The 13,986-nt window shown below is 43.3% G+C and overlaps 1 long non-coding RNA gene across 4 annotated transcripts in view; it reads right to left on the bottom strand.

The window, feature by feature from the left end:
* LOC148051002 (uncharacterized) overlaps positions 1 to 13,227 on the bottom strand; it is a 144,487-nt gene extending 131,260 nt beyond the window's left edge. For all 4 annotated transcript variants that reach the window (XR_015700623.1, XR_015700622.1, XR_015700620.1 and 1 more), the window contains exon 1: positions 12,973 to 13,227. This is a non-coding gene — a long non-coding RNA (uncharacterized LOC148051002). The remainder of the gene's footprint in view (positions 1 to 12,972) is intronic.
* Between the last annotated feature and the right edge of the window lie 759 nt (positions 13,228 to 13,986).

The following is a 13,986-nucleotide window of genomic DNA, read 5'->3' as shown; positions in this document are numbered from 1 at the left end:
AAGATGTTAATTCCATAGTCTGTTTTGCACATGAATTTCTGCTGAAAAGCATCAGAGAAGCCTGCACCTTCAATACACGGAGCAGTTTTAACTAAATTCCAGGCTTGTGTAAATGTATTATTTACACCGATTCCAATCATGTAATCTGTTTCGATGGGCAAGTTCACTGTTAAATACTAGCAAATCATATGCCCTTACATCTCCACAAACGATCCCATTTGCTGTCAGTTGTGTAATACGGGCAACTTTCTTACTACTCAAGCGGAAAAGACAGAGAGGGGAAAAAAACCTCCTGCGCACCCAGTGTGACACGGCACCGGAGGAGTGAGCATTAAACTAGAGTGAGAGGTTATAAGTCTGACAGAAACCTGATCTGTATTCCCTAATTATGGAGGCTCACTTCCACAAAACTGACACAAATGTTAAGCCAAATTAAATGTTGTCTAATTAACTATCATATACAAGACTTCAAAGTGGGATGTCTACATGTTATTTAGCGAAGTAACTGAAACACAAGGACTCGCGAATTATCAGTCAGCGCAGACCTGCCATCCCAGCTAACAGTTACAAGGTTAAGCTATTTCATTCCCACGCATCCCTCCTGTTAGTGCACTGCTTGTAATATTTACAGAAAAAGGCACGGCAGTAAACAGTGTCGCACAATGAGGTGGGGGGAGTTGATAGGGCACGATTCAATGGCACTGATCTCCCTGATGAGCTGCCAGAAGCCGTTATGAATGGCCCGGCTGATGGGCTGATGACTGATAAAGGAAAAAAAAAAAAAAAACACTGGTGCTGGTAATTCATGAAAAACTACACACTGCCATGACAACTACAAGTGCCAAGTGACAGCTGTCAAGGTAAATGGAGTTCGGGAATCCTTCTTTCTTAAAGGATCATCTATGCCTACATGTTATTTGTGGGGAGGGAAGAATTTAGAATGCAGGTTTTCAGAACTATTCCCTCCCTTGAGACTGAGGGTAAAAAAAAAACTACGATGCTCTTAATTTCAACATAATCATTCTGCATTTTGAATAGAAAAGACAGAAGAGTATTTACTTCCTTCATTTTAGATCACTGTCCCTGTACAGTGCTAAGACCTTCATGGGGCATCAACAGGAGGAAGAGTCTTGAGGATGGGTGAGGCTGCCTAACTAGGCAACAAGGTGCTGAGGGCTCTGGCTGGAAGAGCCCTGGGCACACGAAGGAAGAAAGATGCAGACAAACTGCTCTACAACATGGTATGGGAGAGCAGCAAGAGGCGCCTTTCACATGGACTTCGCTATCTGTAAGAGAGACATCCATCCAGATTAGTCTCAGTACTAATGGATCCTTACCATAGTCTAGAACTGGGAGGAGCTGAGCAACAGACAAAGCAACATCTCAGCGTGGGTCAGCAGACCTTGGCACGACTGCTTTCCCACCGGAGGGGGAGGAAAAGCTCGTCTGCCCCTCTGCGTGGGTAGCAGGGCTCAGCCAACATGGATCCGATTGATTTGAAGGGGTTTTGTTCGTATCACAGAAGGAAACAGCTGCAGCAGTCCGAGCAAATCAGCCACCATTTCCCATACAAATCACTTCTTATCCTGTCTTAGCTTCCCAAAAACATGATTTTGTTTGTTTAGAGGAAGCCATATTAAAATGCAATAGCCTAAGCACTGGAAAATTGATTTGTGAAAATTTTAGAAGATCTACATCCAGCCATGGTTTAATGGATAACACTGACCATACACAATACAAACACACAGAGCTCTACTGTTTATGTGCTCTCAGAGCATGGTAGGAAAGGCATGTCACGCAAAAAAAAAAAAAAAAAAAAAAAGGAAAATTGGGCAAGGAAAGTGTGAACAAAGCCTGCTATTAACATAATTCTCCCTAATTGTTTTACAACTGTTAAATTGACAGTATAAAAGGCTCTACTATTATTACCAGCTGTAGTCTCTCTCTCTCTATCCACCCTAAGCTTCCAAACACTCTAGTTACTCAAAACCAAATTGAGCTAAACATTCAAGCTGAAGTCAAACAAAAAGGAAGGTCTTGAAAGTTTAACACCTACCTACCCCCAAGAACAAACATACATTACTGTCTCCAAGAGGTTGTGTGTTAGGAGCTCATTCTCCATTTTCACTAACTGTCCCGTAGCCTGATGAAAACCAACAGTGCTACAGGACCTGACTTCAAAACGAAGCATTTGGGCTTGCCCACTGGCCACTGCACTGCAGTCAGATCCTCACCTACAGCTGCTTCTCCAGTACGGCAGCTGCAGAGTCTAATCCTGACTCTCGCCACTGGACAGGAAGGTGGTGTCCAAGTTCCACCGGTACCACACGATTACTTCACAGAAAACAAGCTACATAAATGCCTGTCTAAGGAAACCTGTCTGAATGGAATGCTGCCGAGAGCACGCAGGTGAGACTGTGGCCTGGGGAGAAGCTGAAGGGGTTTTTCATTCTCTTATGCCCCCCAAAATGGTTATTTCCCTATTGTTGATAACATGGGAATAAAGAAGAAGTGGTGCAGGTCTGGGCATTTTTATATGCTGCTGCACCTTTCCATTTCTCAACACGACATGCTTACCAAAAATAAATAAATAAAAAAATTGAAACCACTTTTGCTTTTAAATAGATATTCTAAAACCAGCGTCTGACTGTGCAGAGTGGAGTGAGACAGGAATAAGGAGAAGACATCTATGCAGGGAAGAGAAAACAATGGAGAAAAGGACAGCATAAAAATGGAGAGATCCATTTTTTTAACCAGGCTGTATTTTGCCTCTACTCTCACAGCCCTGAGACTTCCAAGATCAACACAAACGTGCGAGCTTTTTACACCTGAGTATCAGCATACATGATCTGACTTGTCAAACAAAAGTAACATTAAAAAAAATAAAAGCATTTTCTCAAGGGAATCAAACACACCCTGCTTCCCCTTTCACCGCAGCCCTATGCTCAACTTCAGAGCCTTGCCGTAGGGACCTCTCCTTCCCCCTTCTCACACACCTCCTCCTTCCCACCTCCACCGCCCTGCGAGATCTGCAGTCCTCTGCCTACCCCTCCCTGCACTGTCCCACAGCTGACAGCCCATCCCAGGTGTGTACACCTTCACCTCCTTCCCCTAACCTAAGTGGCTCTCAAAATCTTCCTCTGTTACGTGTTTGCCAACCTGTTAAGGCAGGGATAGCAGACTCACCCATTGTTCTCTTCCCCATGCTTGAGATCCTACATCTACATTGTACTGGAACTACTCAGAAGAATGACAAATAATGCACAACTAGTAATAGTATAATCCAATATCCAAAGTGCTTTGGAGAGCAGACCACTGACAAGTCTCGAAATCCCTCTGGAGCCATCAAATACCTGTCATGTTATGACTGAAAACACTGTCTGCAGCCCAATGAGCAACTTATTGACATTTGGGGTTCCCCAGCTGCTTTTTTTCCTCCACCAGAAGTTTTTATCCAGGCAGAGTTTCTGGGCTTTGTAGCTTTCTCCAGAGTCCCCAGATATCCTACAGCCTGGTCAGGACACAAATCAGATCAGTCTGGCTCGGATCAACTCTCCTGTGTCCCCGTAGTGCCTAGGGCTTTCTGGAAATGCTCTGCTCCCTGCTAATGTTTCTTGACAAAACAAGTCGGTATTTTTCTGTCTAGCATGTTGCAGACAAATATGGCAACCCACTGCTGAGCTGCAGGTAACAGTTGGGAATGATGAGAACAATATTTTTTGAATGGAGGTCCCCAAAAGAGGTCCGTTCTCCTTTTGTAGCTAGTACCTTCTGAATGATATCCCAGTTTAAAATATCCTTTCTATTTGGACTAGAGATTCAACACAAAATTAGTAACAAGGTATTGTGGGGATACTGCATAATGACTCAAGTTGTGGTACAAGAAACTGAGAGTAGAAAAGCAGGTCTTCTGATCATTCAAAAACGAGTTTTAAAGAAAAACTTTACAAATACACAGCTGGGATTTTCTTTTTACTAATGAGCATTAAAGAGGGGAAGCTGAACAATTCCATGCAGTCTACTATTTTATAGACACAGAAATCTACTGAAATGCTGAAACAACTTTGCCAACTTAAAATCTGCATGGACAATACTGTATACACATGCTGAAGATCTAACACGTACAACAGAAGTCTGTTACTCTCCGTAGTATTAAGAAAAAAAAAAAAAAAAAAAAAAAAGGATGTTTGAAAGCCTTCCTGGAGTGAAAAATTGCTAAGGTCACCAGCCACCAGTATTCACTCTGTAAGCCACCAGTATTCACTCTGTAGGAGACAGAGGGGAAACACTGCAGCCAACAACCAGCTGTCATTGTGCCAGTACCTGGTGGCCGATATACTCTTTTCTCTTGAAGCAAGAGGCAAATAAAGCGTGTCACGTTTTATCTGGTTCTTCATAGCATCATTGTCTTAGATTTTACGTCAACAGGGCAACACTACTGTGAGATTTCCATATCCATGGGACTGCATTACAAAGGAAGCCCAAGGCCAAGTTTAGGGAAGGCTGTGAAGTGATCTCCTGTAAAAACATCCTTCTCGGCTTCAGCAGTTTTGCCAGTAGAGAGAATTTTGCACCCTGAGAACGTATTTTCCAAGTGGCCATGTAATCACCCCCGCTTTTGACCTCCTCCCTTTCTCCCCTAATCTAAGCTTTCTCAGTATTGTTCTGTGTAATTTTTTTCCTCCCCTGAATGCTACAAACACAACAGCCTCAGATTATCGTATTTTTCAGGACATACTTATTTTTTTTTATTTTAAAGAAACGTATCTCAGTGTTTAGAAATTAGTATTTTCAGTTTATTGATAGCATTTCAGTTTTCCTTGGCTTGAACTCAGAGTTTCTATAGAGAATAACCTGCTAATCTGTGCATTCTTCATTCTTGCACAAATGATGTGCCTCTCCTTTTCCATCCAGAAAAAGATTTAATAGCAATCTCAGCCACCCAAAGAAGTTTGTAACATTTCTATTACAAACTCATTTCAACCTACAATTACAAAATAACTTAATTATCATAATTATATATGAAGCTTTACTGTAAATTAAGATTAAACTGGGCTGCTGAAATAAATGCTAATATATTTAATTGTGGGATGAATTTTCTTGGCTTCATTGCTATTCCTCAACAGCAAGTCTTCCAAATAAGCATGACTGAACAACTTCTTTACATGGAGTTACCCAAGCTCATCATGCAACAAACAAAAGCAATTTAGCATTTCAAGCAGAGGGCACATTTTCCCCCATGTACCTTGACTTCTAGTGACTAGCTACTGATTTCCATGGGAAGCTAAATGTTCTTCATTTTTACTTTCAAAATTTAAAATTAGCCTGATAATGGTTGAAACCTATTCATTTCCAACACATTACTGGTAGGCATGAGGAGATCCTGCTAGAAGCATGGGTTGAAGCAGAGGTTGGAAGAGGGCAGGTCTGTCATACTTTGTGTTGCTAAAGATGAGAAGTTACAGCCCTAACAAAGCAAAAAGCAACAAGAGACAGTTATCAAATGTACTTTACCTCCACTCCATCTTGTCCAAATCTGCAGCAGACTGCCTGTTCCAGTATTTATCTTCCTTAGCTGAAACTGAATTCTAATCGAAGTTAATAAAGGCTATTACAATGTACATGGGAAGAGATAACTATCAAACTGCTTGTCCCTCATAACCTGTCTCAACATTTGCACCCAGATTTCTGCCATTACAGTAACACTCTGTATTTGCCAGTGCCTGATCTCTGCTGTTAGCTTATTTAGTATATATTAAAGGTAGGTATAGTAAATTTGATTTGCAACCCGTCATGTCTCATTTATGTGATGAAGCCACTGCAATAAAATACTTCTGACATATTACAGTGGCCTATGACATGATGCCAATGGAAAATGACATGCCCCACCATGCTGAATATGATAACACTTATCTGAATAACTAATATTTCCTAACAATTCTCTATTTAGCCAGGAAAAATAGGAAGAAAAAACGTGGATTGAAAAAAAAAAAAATCTCTTTTCTCAGCATCTTCCTCAACTCCCTTCAAAACCAGCACAGGGGTCAAGAAACTTTCAGAAGGCATATGAGAAGCTTTTATGTATCTTTTAAAAGTAAAACATACACACATAACTCATCATAAAAGTGAAAATAAATATTGAAATGTTTCTATGTTCTTCAGGAATTTCTTTTCTGCAAGTCCTGGGACAGCACAGAGCAGATTTAGGTCTATGATAAAAATGAACTTGTCAGCCACGGTCTTTACCTCACCTCTGGGGAGTCAAGTTCCAGGCCTCAGTAGTTGTACATGAATCAACATTAAGAGTTCACGGACATGCAGCAGCTTCCTCTAAAAGACCTCAGAATACTTTATAAGCACTAATGAATTAAGTGTCCAGCACTTCTGTGAGATAAGGGAACACTATCCTTCTTTTACGGACTGGAACTCTGGGCAGAAAGAGGTTAAGTGATTTGTACAGGGTCACAAAATAAATCTGTGTAAGGTAGAGCAAAACTCATGTATTCTGTCTCCAAGTCACAAGCTTTCGTGCAAGACCATTCCTCATCTCCACCCTGGTCAGGCGAGGGCTGGCGCTAGAGTCATCATGTGTTTAAGACACAGAACCTCTCACGCACACAATCCCCATCTCCTCCTAATTACTCAGATTTTAGAAATATTCACAGTTTTACATACTTCCTTCCATGACAAAGTTTTACTAGCCTTAGAATTTGCAGAAAGGTCAAAGTAATTATGTGTAAATGTGTCATACATGTTATAACACCCTACAGAAACCAGTCAGGACTCTCAGAGGCCAAACTGATGAGGACTCCATAGGAAACCAGAGAAAGCTCCATCAGAACCATTGTAACCTGGCTGTTGTCTGCAGCCATTTCCCTTGGTGACAGGCATGTTTGCAGACTGCTTAGTGGATCCTGAGAAAGCAGCAAACCCCAATTCTGAAAAATATTTTGGCTTTCTCGACAGCTCCAGTAATGAGATTAAAGAAAATTTTAAATTTAATACCCAGGGCAAGAAACCAACTTCCTGATACTCCGATGCATTAAGCAACGTAATCTCCCAGAGGAAGCGGTAAAGCCCAGATTGCTCAGAGCGCTTAAAACCAGACAGGACCAAACAATTAGTTCCCTTGTCCTAACTGAGACAGACAATTTCTCACCTGAAAATGGGCATTTTTCCAGCAGACAAGCTCAGTCTTTAACAAGATAGGATTTTTTCCCCTTTGTGCACTTACAAACATGACAAGGCAGGCACAGCCAGTGGAAGGAGTTTGGACTGCCAGCAAAGATCCTATTAGCTTCCCCAGCGCACCCACTCCAGCACCTACCACGAGCCGGTAGGTCCACACACTGAGAGGTGGGACACACATGTTGATAACAAAGTTGATCAGAGAAGCAAAGGAAATCCACGTAACCTTAAGTGAAAAAGCTCATCCATGTGCATGCAGTCAAGCGAGATTCTTTTAAACAATTTTTATTTACTGTCTTGCCATATTTAATTGAAAACATTTTCATTCATCCAGTTTCATTAAACCATCCATTACCTAGGAAAGGCCAATATAGACTTACATTTCACTTTGAAAGCACAGAAGAAACCTACTTGTGATATGCTAGAGCAAGCAAACCAGAAAAAAGTGACAAAAATCAGAAGGGGGAAAAAAAACACCCAACACACCACTGCTTATTCTCGCTCCTGGCAAGCCCAATATGTTTAAAACACATGCAGAAATTCAGAACTACTTACAAAGTGGACTTGAGCTGATGCTGATGAATATCAAATGAACTATGAATGGTTTTGCAGTATGTAAAAGACATACTGGGAGACTGCTACAATCTGCCAGACAAAACCAGCCATAGTAAACTGATTCTGAGAATCTCAGGGACCCAGCTGCAGCACTAAACCCCACTGAGCGGTGTGGGTCCTGTTACACCCGGCTAAAAGGTTGCGGCTTCAGATGTTTGGTCTTGCAAAAGATTTTAGAAACCTGAAAGAATTTCTCAGATGCTTTTTCCAACAAATTTTTTAGCTGGTAAGGAAAAGAAGGGAAAGCAATTTATGTGATGCTACTTGTTTGGTTGGTTGGAGTTTTTTTTTAAAACTTAAAAATGGTCACTGTGCACTATTTACCGTGACATTTTCATCAGAAAGTTTTGTCACACCAATTGTTCTCAAGCCACAGGGACGTTTGCACCAAAGCAAATCTTTGCTGGGAAAACATGTATCGCCTGCACTCCCACATGCATGCTCCTGCAAAGGTAATTCTTGTTTGGGCACTGCAAGAAGAGGAAACTGCTATAAGACCGACTGTGTTACTTCCAATAATGGGAATTTTCTATCATGTTGTTTTTGCTCATTCTGCTGGTTACATTCCACAGATTATCTGTTCGATCATTATTTTACCTAAAAAAAAATTCACTGTTAGATGGCAAAAACGTTCAGAAATAAAATCTGAGAACTGCAGAGCATCCTGCGCTGTTGGTGTCCAACCCAACTGGAACGTCCCCTGGTGCGCTGCCAGAAAACATCACCTTTTCTTCTGTATCAGCAGCACTGACTATGTAAGGCCAAAGAAAATGCGGGACCAAAACCCATGACTACAAATAACATCAGCCAGTTGGAGAAAGGCAATCCTCTGATTTGGCAACACAGGCTGTAAATAGGTCCTTTGCATGCAGGCTGTTTAAAGCTGCAGGTTGCACCAGCACGCTTAGTGGCATTAGAGACACCTCAGTGCAGTAAATAAATGAAAACAGAGCAAGCAGCGCTGTCGAAGGAGGTCATCTGACTGCAGATGTAAAATTGAGGCTGTAAACTGAATTTGGCAAAAGCCAAAACGGGAGACAAACCCATAGTTTTTTACATCCTTTATTCACCAGCTATCAAGTGGGAAGGGTGGCTTCTTTCTTCATTTCCAGTACTGTGCTGAAATGCATACCGAGGGCACAGTGCACGCAGGTGTTTTTAAATGCCTCAGATAAACAGACCCCAACCGCACCCTCCCACCTCTCGGCTTCAGAGGAGCCTCGAACTGCAGCCGTACTGAAGCCAAGGTACCCAGCTGGAGTAGCTGTGAGCTGCTCAGAGCTGAACACTTCACTAGATGATCAGCCCAACAAATGATCTTATTGTCTCCTCTTCCCTGCGGGCACCTAAACCACTGCCAAATCCAGCAGACGGGGCTCTGAAATTCCTCCACATAATCGCGCGTCTCCCTGCTGACAGCCTACATCCGCAGCGGTTGCAGAAAGCCAGGGGCAAGGAGATGGAGCTCCTCTTGTAGCACTGCCCTGCCTCAGCCGTCACCCTTCTCCATGGTGGCACCTGCAGCACCCCAGCGCAGGGCAGATCCGCCTGCCCACAGGCTGCGTCTGAGGCATGGGGTCCTGCAGCAGCAGGGTCACAAACGCAAATGCAGCCCAGCTGGAGGCATTTCATCCTGGCCTCCTACTTCAGCCTTTTCTCCTTCAGAGAGCTCAGCACCCCTGCACCCAGCTGCCAGAGGAGTCAGGCTCACTCTGCCACAGAGCTCACCGTAGGGTTTATACCACAAACACGTATCCACCAAGCCATGGGTTAAAAAGCACACCTCCTTCCTTTCCCCCCGACCCCAAAACCAGATCAACATCAGAAAGCGAGTCTGCATGGCTTCAGCAGGTAACCCAGAGGCAAAAGCCCAGCCAAGCCCTCCTTTCAGTTTGCCGAGACTTTATCCATTTAATTTTCTTAATTCAGGTTGGTTGCATGATTTCAGCTATTTCAAAGTTCAGGAACAAATGTGTAAGGTTTCTGTCTTTCAGGCATACTAAGTTCCTTTGCTATAATGTGTCTGATGGGTCAAACCCCTACTAAATCATGCTCATCGTAAAGCGATACCACCATCACATAAATTTAAGCCTTTTAGCGCAGGCCTTTCATCAACTCATAATGCTGTCCATGCAGTGAAATCTAGACACTTTGGAAAGCCTAATTGTAAGTTCAGGCTATGAAATGCTCATTTTTCTCTTAAAAACCTCTTTTTATCACCATTTCTTGTTGCCCTATGGTGTATATTGATTTTATATATTATACAGCAAGAGAGATAATTGCGTGCAAAGAGCTGTGTGTCATTCAAGAAAAAGGAAAATAAATAAGTCTATTCGGCAAAACCATGAGACAAGCTGAGTGAGTAGATGCCGCTTTTCCTACAAAAATACACAGCAGTTGCAGGCTCTGCTGTAATCTAAATTGTAACAATTACAAAAATAATCATTAAATTACAAAAATACATCAAACTCCCAGACCTCCCAGGGACGCTGTGCATTTGGCTAAACAATATTCCAGCATTCGTCCATCCTTTGCGGCAAAACGAAAGGTGGGTGTCCCCTTTGTCAGTGTATCATGAAAACTGGACCAGGTGGCTAATCCTCCTCAGGGAACTTGAACCTTGGCAAAGTATCTACCAGAGGCTGAACAGATGCTTAGGCACTCATTAACCAATTCATTTCATCGTCACACACACGATGCGAGTGTAACATTAAGAGCCTCACAACCCTGCTTCCACCCCCACAACCAACAGCCAAGACCAAAAACCTGCCCCTTGCTTGTTCAGCATGGCCCAGGCTGGTAATGCAAGTTTAACTTTTTCAACTGTCTGGAAACATGTAGATCACATAACACAGCAGGAACCCAATTTCAGAGTTTTCTGAGCAGTTAGGTGCAAGTTTTTGAGTGTACTTTTGTAAAGCAGTAGGAAAGCCCTCTCTCCACGGGTCCAGTCCTGCAAGCACAGTTAGATGAGCTGGCATCCCTGTTACACCGGCAGGCTCATTGCTACAAGCAGGATACCCGGCAGCAGCTGCAGAATCGGGCCCTAAAGACTGGAAATAGCTTGAGGATGACTTGAAACTTCCCATTACCCTTCAATGGCAGGGTGGCTCTAATAATACTAGCAACTACCCGAGGATGAGGTTATTGGAAAAAAAAAAAAAAAAAAAAAAGAGAGAGAGAGAGAGAGAGAAAAAGGAAAACACAACAAAAGCCCTAGGAGATATTCAGAGGAGATCTAAAATACTGGGGGTGAGGAGGGGTGGTGGTGTATAAAATATAATTTCAATAATCTGAATACAACAGGGAATACAGGCAGCGAGTCACAAAGAGCAAAGCTGATTTTTTCATGGCATAGTTTTAGGAGTTTAAGCCATTAAGAAAATAATGGGCAATATCTAAAAGGGACAGAGGAAAAACATCAACCCTACCTCAATCAGCAGTTGAAAACAGGAAAATAGAAAACCTCTCTTGTCAAGCTGCTTCCCTTTCATGCTGGACAATAATTGAAAGAAGAGTCAGTACCAGCAGAAACCACAATTTAAGGACAAACAACAAGGAAGAGACTCCTGTACACAACCATACTTTGCTTTCAGCTCATTTGCTTTCTCAGCACAGCAGCAAAAGAACTGCTCCATTACCTACGGAGCTGAAGGGAACTGCGTCGCTGGAACGCCATTCAGTACAACACCTTGGCAAAACCAACAGGCTATTGGAGAGTCATTCAATCAGGGCTGCAGGAAAACTTCCAGCAGTGCTCAGATATTTTTGCAGTTTAAGTCTCATTTTTCACACTAGGTTCACACTTGTTTAAACAACAAAAACATCCATCGGTACAATGTTGTGATGTTTGGTTTGGTCAGTTAGGAACCTCAAAAATCTTAGCTATGACTGATACCACGCATTCACCTCTGGGATGCACATCTACTTTAAAAAGGGGAAGCACTCTGCTGTACTCACCAGGCAGCAGCCAAGGTTACGGAGAGTCTTAGAAGTAACTTTGAATGTCCTTTGGCTAGAACTAACCTCCTCTAAAATTTATATTTTTTTAGTCTATGTTTTAAGGTAGAGGTTGGTGATGGAGTAGCTTGTGACATGCTTCCAAAGAGATGATGCTGGTGGATCTTGGAGCAGAAAAGAGCATTTTATCCTCCACTTAAAGGATAAGAAACCAGCAAGGGTCAGAGACTGCCCTTGTGTGTTTTACAGCACTGGGCACAGTGGGTACAGAGATTGGAAGAAGAGATGCCAAAGAACAAAAATAAAGCAGAAGGGAAAAACACCTTTACGACTGCCAATCTCCAGGCAACTAAAGCCCACAGCCCCCCTCCTTCCCCCATCCTCAGAGAGAGGCCGACTGCTGCAGGACTTACAGGAATTGATCCTGGCAATGACAGACAAGATCCAAGCCTCAAAAGCCTTAGGAGAAAACAGCTTTGTAGAAACGGACTTAAAAAAAATAAATAAATAACTTGTCCCAGGCCAGAATACAGACTTCTTAGATCCCAGATCACTGACACGATAGTCAGCAATGGTGCTACTATCATGTCAGCGCAGCTGCTTGCTCATCTACATGAGAGGCTTGGAGAAGCTTTCAAATGTGAAGACAAAAGGCCCAGTCCAGGTGCAGCTCGTCCTGCTGCAAGTCACAGCCACCAGCAAGACCGCGGCGGGATTCCCATGCCATCCACTTGCATCAAAGGGGACAGAGGGAAATGCCGCAATTTTATTTATGAAAGTAAGAGCTGATGAGAATTGTTTACACCTAGCAGTAATTCACAGTTACATCAAACCCTTGGGTACCCCAGTTCTGTGCATCGCACGCGAATTACAGAGCACAAGGGGTTTCTAATTGCAAGTCTCTGGTAAGCAGGGAAAAGCTGAGAGAGCTGAAGCAAGCTAGGCGCTGGTATGCAAGCACCCAGGGACCCTCAAAGACGCCCCACCAGGCTTCGGTGTGCACGAGTGGTGCGCCTTCTACACTTTGAGCCCAAATTCATAAACCTGTTAGAGAAAAGTTAATTTTGTCAGAAGCTCTACCTGCTCAGGAAACACGCAAAACTGAAACTCCTGATCCCTTGGGACCATTGCTATGCCCCAGCAGGTCACCAACAAGAAAGAAATGTTTATTTGTAACCTTGACCTTGTTCATAACCATTTTGCACTTACCTGAACAACTCCCACAGGTTTTGGCGACTGCAGCCGGGTACCTGCCAGGTCACCACTGCTCCCTGTTACACAGCTCCATCAGCAGCTGCTCGTCGCCTCACCAAAGTTCAGCAACTTCAACTAAAACCAGACACCAAGGGGAACCTTCAGCTGACAAGTCAAAACTGTTTGTGAAAGCCAGACTGCAGAGAGAGCATCACATTTTTAAAACAACCAAGGGGAGCCCTTTCCTTGCAAACTTCCCCGCAGCAGGCAGAGGAGGGGGAGCCCAAGCTGTACCGGCAGGTGCCGTTTCATACCCCAGGGTGCGGGGCAGGTGCAATTGGTGCTAAGTGTGTGCAGCTGGGAGGCCCAGGGGCTGGGCAGGGCTGATGGCAGAAGCTCCAGCACCTGGGCCGGGGCAGCCCAGGGGCCGCTGTGTTGCCCAGGATTTGTTCCATAACTATTATTTGAAACACCTCAGGACAAAGACCTTTTTAAATTTCAGGACCAGAGATGCTCTTTCAGGCTTTGACACTGTTTGCCAAGTTTTGGTGTGAAGCAAAGTCTTTCTTTTCTTTTTTTTTTCCTTTTGCAGAGTTAAAATAAACTTTCTCTGCAGAGTGACCTGCAGCAGAAACAAGTGGCTGCAAGGCAGGAGAGCAGCAGCTGGGGCATCTCCACCTGCGCTGGATGCGGCACCGCACAGGCACGATGCTGGTCCTTACCTGCTTCTGTCAAGAAACAGGCTGTCCTTGTCCAGTGCCGTCTACAGTATGTGCTTGCTCTGTGTTCAGCTCAAACACAAAATCTATCCTGCAAGCAGGTGCCGACTGGAATTAAAGTGTCTTGAAAAACAAGTATTGCCTCTCTCCTGCCTGACTGTCCTATTTCTAGAAAACAAATCAGCACTTCAAAAAGGCAAAAGCATGCCTTGCCCAAACACAGCTTTTTTTATTCAAAAGATACACAACTGGCTTCAAGCTCTCCTCCTTCCCCTGCCTTCCCAGAAAAAAAAAAAAAAAAAAAAAAACA

The sequence above is a fragment of the Nipponia nippon genome, unplaced genomic scaffold (genome assembly GCF_047370975.1).
Source record: "Nipponia nippon isolate SJK-2023a ecotype South Korea unplaced genomic scaffold, ASM4737097v1 scaffold_7, whole genome shotgun sequence".
NCBI classification, from domain to species: domain Eukaryota; kingdom Metazoa; phylum Chordata; class Aves; order Pelecaniformes; family Threskiornithidae; genus Nipponia; species Nipponia nippon.
Note: the sequence above shows the minus strand (reverse complement) of the source record. Positions and strands in the feature narration are given on the sequence as shown.